We start from the raw sequence: 6,641 nt of genomic DNA, 5'->3' as shown, positions 1-6,641 counted from the left end.
GTACAACCTCTGGTTCTTTCAGTTTATCCAGGTCCCATCTCCTAAAAATCCCACCTTTTTGCGGTTTCTTCAGTTTTAATCTACAGTTCATAACCAACAGATTGTGGTTAGAGTCCGCATCTGCCCCTGGAAATGTCTTACAATTTAAAACCTGGTTCCTAAATCTCTGTCTTACCATTATATAATCTGTCTGAAACCTTTTAGTATCTGCAGGGTTCTTCCATGTATACAACCTTCTTTTATGATTCTTGAACCAAGTGTTAGCTATGATTAAGTAATGCTCTGTGAAAAATTCTACCAGGCGGCTTCCTCTTTCATTTCTTAGCCCCAATCCATATTCACCTACTACGTTTCCTTCTCTTCCTTTTCCTACTGTCGAATTCCAGTCACCCATGACTATTAAATTTTCGTCTCCCTTCACTACCTGAATAATTTCTTTTATCTCATCATACATTTCATCAATTTCTTCATCATCTGCAGAGCTAGTTGGCATATAAACTTGTACTACTGTAGTAGGCGTGGGCTTCGTGTCTATCTTGGCCACAATAATGCTTTCACTACGCGTCCTGCGTCGTGTATGGACGTGTGTGATGTCCTTAGGTTAGTTAGGTTTCAATAGTTCTAAGTTCTGGGGGCTGATGACCTCAGATGTTAAGTCCCATAGTGCTCAGAGCCATTTGAACCATTTGAACCATGCTTCCGGCCTTGTGACTCGGGTAGTTAACCTGCTGGAGGACGCCAGCGCCGTCAAGGAAGACATCGAGCATGAGGGGATGCAGATGGTTCGGAGTAATGTTCAAGCAATCTACAGCTGTCGCGGTGCCTTCGACAACAGCCACAGGTCCCTTTGCAGCCGGTATGAATGTGCCTGAATGTCTCCGTTGCATGTTATCGCCTTCACCGGGCTACGTCCGAAGTACGGCGCCTGTTCAGAGCATGGTGCAGCATGGTGCATAAAGGCTCGACCGTCGACCTAACTTAATAACAGTAGTGAATCTTCCGATCTTGACTCGTGGTCTCGTTTCAACGATCTCTCGTTTTCACTACAACCGTAATTTAAGTCAACATGGAGATACATATGGGTCGTCTGCCGCAGAGCACCGTGTGCACCGAACGATGAGCTCAGAAACTCTTTGGCGCCCCCAACATTCAACTTCGTCCCCGAGTCTGCCACAAGTCGCCACCTATCTTGCTGTACGGGGTGGGCAGGACTCGTGCCTGGACTCCGTGATAACGAGTGGACGTCCAACACATTGTCGCCTGCTATTAGTCTAGTTAGATGGCTTGTTTCGCGTTCAGTGGATCATTTTGCACGTTAAATATATAAATATCGTGTGGATAGGGCCTCCCGTTGGGTTGACCTGTCGCCTGGTGCAAGTCTTTTTAATTGATGCCACTTCGGCGATTTGTGCGTCGATGGAGATGAGATGATAATGAATACGACACAACACGCAGTCTCTGTGCCGAGAAAATCTCCGACCCAGCCGGGAATCGAAACCGGGCTCCTTTGCATGACATTCTGCCGCGCTGACCACTCAGCTATCGAAGCAGACATTTTGCCAGTTAAATCGTAATGATGTGGATGTAAATTAACTTGTAAATGTGGCTACATGCTGAACATTTGTAAGTGTATTTCATTTTATTTTACTTTTATTTCATTTTGTGTATTTATTTTTTAATATACAGAAGCGGGCTTTCACACATGCACTCCGTCTTCAGGCCACAAGTGGCCCGTCGGGACCATCCGACCTCCGTGTCATCCTCAGCTGAGGATGCGGATAGGAGGGGCGTGTGGTCAGCACACCGCTCTCCCGCACCTTAAGATGGTTTTCTGTGACCGGAGCCGCTACTCTTCGGTCGAGTAGGACCTCAATTGGCTTCAAGAGGCTGAGTGTAGCCCGAAAAATGGGAACAGCTCATGGCGGCCCAGATGGTCACCCATCCAAGTGTCTGCCATGCCCGACAGCGCTTAACTTCGGTGACCTGACGGGAACCGGTGTATCCACAGCGGCAAGACCGTTGCCTTTCATGCATTAAAATAATAATAATTCTTCTACAGAATATCAGGAGTTGTGTAGGAGTATTTTTCCAGTTGGTTTTAAAATTTTACTGTGCTGTCTGTCAAATTCTGGTTAAGTGATCAAAAATTTTTGCCTTAGCGTTGTGCATCCCTTTTTGTGCTACAGACAACCTTAACGTGGAGTGATGAATGTCATTTTTCCTTTCGGTATTGTTATTGCGTAAATCATTGTTCCTTTTGATCTTTAGTTGATTATTTACTACAAACTTCATGAGGGAATTGGCCGGCCGAAGTGGCCGTGCGGTTAAAGGCGCTGCAGTCAGGAACCGCAAGACCGCTACGGTCGCAGGTTCGAATCCTGCCTCGGGCATGGATGTTTGTGATGTCCTTAGGTTAGTTAGCTTTAACTAGTTCTAAGTTAACTAGTTCTAGTTCGGCAGTTGAGTCCCATAGTGCTCAGAGCCATTTTTGCCATGAGGGAATTAGTACACTGCGAAGCAGTAGTCAGAATGTCCACCTTCTTAAATAGACGTCTACAAGATGATCGTGGCTGAACATCACATATTATTCGTACAGCCTGCGTTTTCGACCAATTAAGACTTTCTTTCTAAAAGACGAGTTACCTCAGAACAGTATTCCATATGACATTATTGAATGAAAACATCCAAAATTTGCCAACTTTCTGATTTGTCTCTCCCCAAGATATACAATGACTCTGAATGCAAATGTGGCTGAACTACGTTGTTTTAATAGTTACAAAATGTGCCTTTCCAGTTCAAATTCTCATCAGTGTGGACACCTAAGAAATTTTAAGTGTCGATCCCATTTATTATTTCCTCATAATGAGTTACAACTGTCACTGGTGTTCTACCCTAGATGTGCAGAACTGAATAATATATAGTATCAGTTTGGAACTGAGGATGACACCACCGGTGTGTGTGTGTGTGTGTGTGTGTGTGTGTGTGTGTGTGTGTGTGTGTGTGTATGTATGTGTGTGTGTGCGTGCTGCGAGCGTCAACATGGCACTCAAGAATCACTGTTGCCCGCAATATTTACGAATGTGTACAGTGTTTATTAGAGCGATTCCTGATAAGAAATATTTTGTTCCCAGCCACCCACAACCGAGTGAGACGTACGCTGATGCTTCAGTCATGAGATTCCTCTTAGTAATCTGTTGTATCTCACAGAAACTCGACTGACTTGAACTCAAAAAGTCGTTGGAAGTCCCCTGCAGAAATGAGCCATACTGCCTCTACAGCCATCCACAATTGCGAAAGTGTTGTCGGCACAGAAAGTTGTGCACGAACTGACGTCTCCGGTTCGTCCCATAAATGTTAGACGGAATTCATGTCGGACGATTTCGCCGGCCAAATCATTCGCTCGAATTATCCAGAATGAGCTCCAAACCAATCGCGAACATCTGTGGCCTGCTGACATAGTTGTTTGGGAACGAATGGTTGCAAATAGTTTCCAATTAGCCGAACATAACGGAACGGAATGGACAGTGTCTTGAAAGAAGGATATAAGATGAACATCAACAGAAGCAAAACGAGGATAATGGAATGTAGTCAAATTAAATCGGGTGATGCTGAGGGAATTAGAATAGGAAATGAGACACTTAAAGTAGTAAAGGAGTTTTGCTATTTAGGGAGTAAAATAACTGATGATGGTCGAAGTAGATAGGATATAAAATGTAGACTGGCAATGGCAAGGAAATCGTTTCTGAAGAGGAGAAATTTGTTAACATCGACTATAGATTTAAGTGTCGGGAAGTCGTTTCTGAAAGTATTTGTATGGAGTGTAGCCATGTATGGAAGTGAAACATGGACGATAAATAGTTTGGACAAGAAGAGAATAGAAGCTTTCGAAATGTGATGCTACAGAAGAATGGTGAAAATTAGATGGGTAGATCACATAACTAAAGAGGAGGTATTGAATAGAATTGGGGAGAAGACGAGTTTGTGGTACAACTTGACAAAAAGAAGGGACCGGTTGGTAGGACATGTTTTGAGGCATCAAGGGATCACAAATTTAGCATTGGAGGGCAGCGTGGAGGGTAAAAATCGTAGAGGGAGACCAAGAGATGAATACACTAAGCAGATTCAGAAGGATGTAGGTTGCAGTAAGTACTGGGAGATGAAGAAGCTTGCACAGGATACAGTAGCATGGAGAGCTGCATCAAACCAGTCTCAGGACTGAAGACCACAACAAAAGCAACGATTTACAGTCAATGATCCGTTCAGTTGGACTAGACGTCCAAGTTCATCCGATGTAAACGCAGTCCACACCATTTTGGAGCCACCACCAGCTTGCGCAATGCCTTGTTAACAACTTTGGTCCATGGCTTCGTCGTGTCTGCGTGAGTCCTACTATTAGCTCTTACCAACGGAAGTCGGGACTCATCTGACCAGGTCACGGTTTACTTGTCGTCTAGTGTCGAACAGACATGGTCACGAGGCCACGAGAGCTGCTTCGCGCCATGATGTGCTGTTAACAGTGGCTCTCGAATCGGTCGTCTGCTACCATAGCCTATTAACGCCACATGTCGCCGCCATGTCCTAAAGGGTACGTTCGTCTTATGTCCCATAATGATTACTGCGGTTATTCCACTCAGTGGTACTTGTCTGCTAGCACTGACAACTTCATTCAAACGCCGCTGCTCTCGGTCGTTTAGTGACGGCTGTCGGCCACTGCGTTGTCCGTGGTGAGAGATAATGCCAGAAATATGGTGTTCTCGACACGCTCTTGAACTGTAGGTCTCGCGGTATTGAATTCTCTAAGATATCCGAAATAGAATGTCCATTTATCCAGCTCCAACTACCATTTCGCCTCCAAAGTATCTTAATTCCCGTCGTGCGGCCACAACCACGTAGGAAACATTTTCACCTGAATCACCTGAGTACGAATGATAGCTCCAGCAATGCACTGCCCTTTCATACTTTGTAAACGCGATACTACCACCGTCTCCGTATGTGGGTGACCCGTTTCACAAAACGATCCTCATTTAATGTTACTAAATCGTCTTTATTGCTGATTTGTATCACTGTAGTATGTTTTTATGATTATCAAGACTTTTCTGAGTTTGGGTTCCTAAAATGTTAACGTTTTTAAATAGGAGTAAGCTAATGTCGTAGGCTGTATAGGGGCTGAGGCTGCTACATACACTGTGTGATCAAAAGCATCCTGACACCTGGCTGAAAATGACTTACAAGTTCGTGGCGCCCTCCATCGGCTATGCTGGAATTCAGTTTGGTGTTGACCCACCCTTGGCCTCCACGACAGCTTCCACTCTCGCAGGTATATGTTCGATCAGGTGCTAGAAGGTTTCTTGGGGAATGGCAGCCCATTTTTCACTGAGTGTTGCTCTGAGGAGAGGTATCGATGTCGGTCGTGTCCGCAGCTCGTGGTCGTGCGGTAGCGTTCTCGCTTCCCGCGCCCGAGTTCCCGGGTTCGATTCCCGGCGGGGTCAGGGATTTTCTCTGCCTCGTGATGACTGGGTGTTGTGTGATGTCCTTAAGTTAGTTAGGTTTACGTAGTTCTAAGTTCTAGGGGACTGATGACCATAGATGTTAAGTCGCATAGTGCTCAGAGCCATTTGAACCATTTGATGTTGGTCGGTGAGGCCTGGCACGAAGTCACCATTCCAAAACATCTCAAAGGTGTTCTGTAGGATTCAGGTCTGGACTCTGTGCAGGCCAGCCCATTGTGAGTATGTTAATGCCGTGTAAAAACTCCGCCACAGGTCGTGCTGTCTGAAAAGGTGTACGATCGTGTTCAAAGATGCAGTCGCCATCCTCGAATTGCTCTTCAACACTGAGATGCAAAAAGGTGCTTAAAACATCAATGTCGGTCTGAGCTGTGACAGTGCCACGCAAAACAACAAGAGGTGCAAGCCTCGTACATTGAAAAATACGATCACACCATAACCCCACCTCCTCCGAATTATACTGTTGGCACTACACACGTTGGCAGGTAACATTTGCCGGGAATTCGCCATATCCACATCCTGCCATCGGATCGTCACATTGTGAACCGTCGTTCGTCACTGCACACAACTTTTTCCACTGTTCAAACGTCCAATATTTGCGCTCCCTACACCAAGCGAGGAGTCGTTTGGTATTTACCGGCGTGATGTGTGGCTTATGAGTAGCCGCTCGACCATGAAATTCAAGTTTTCTCACCTCCCGCCTAACTCTCATAGTACTTGCACTGGATCCTGATGCAGTTTGGGATTCCTGTGTGATGGTCTGGATAGATGTCTGCCTATTACACATTACTACCCTGTTCAACTGTCGGCTGTCTCCGTCAGTCATGAGACGAGGTCGGCCTGTACACTTTTGTGCTGTACGTGTCCTTTCACGTTTCCACTACACTATCACATCGGAAACTGTAGACCTAGGGATGTTTAGGAGAGTGAAAATCTCGCTTACAATCGTACGACACAAGTGACTCCCAATCTCCTGACCACGTTGGAAGTCCGTGAGTTCCGCGGAGCGCCCCATTCTGCTGTCTCACAAAGTCTAATGACTACTGTGGCCGCTGATATGGAGTACCTGGCAGCAGATGGCAGCACAATGCATCTAATACGAAAAACGTATGCTTTTAGGGGTGTCCGGATGCT

General features: G+C 45.7%; 1 pseudogene; it reads right to left on the bottom strand.

The window, feature by feature from the left end:
* Positions 1–1,906: 1,906 nt before the first annotated feature.
* On the bottom strand, positions 1,907–2,024 carry LOC124556762 (annotated as a pseudogene).
* Between the last annotated feature and the right edge of the window lie 4,617 nt (positions 2,025–6,641).

This window comes from Schistocerca americana, chromosome 1 (genome assembly GCF_021461395.2).
Source record: "Schistocerca americana isolate TAMUIC-IGC-003095 chromosome 1, iqSchAmer2.1, whole genome shotgun sequence".
NCBI classification, from domain to species: Eukaryota; Metazoa; Arthropoda; class Insecta; order Orthoptera; family Acrididae; genus Schistocerca; species Schistocerca americana.
This window is presented reverse-complemented; position numbering and strand designations above follow the sequence as displayed.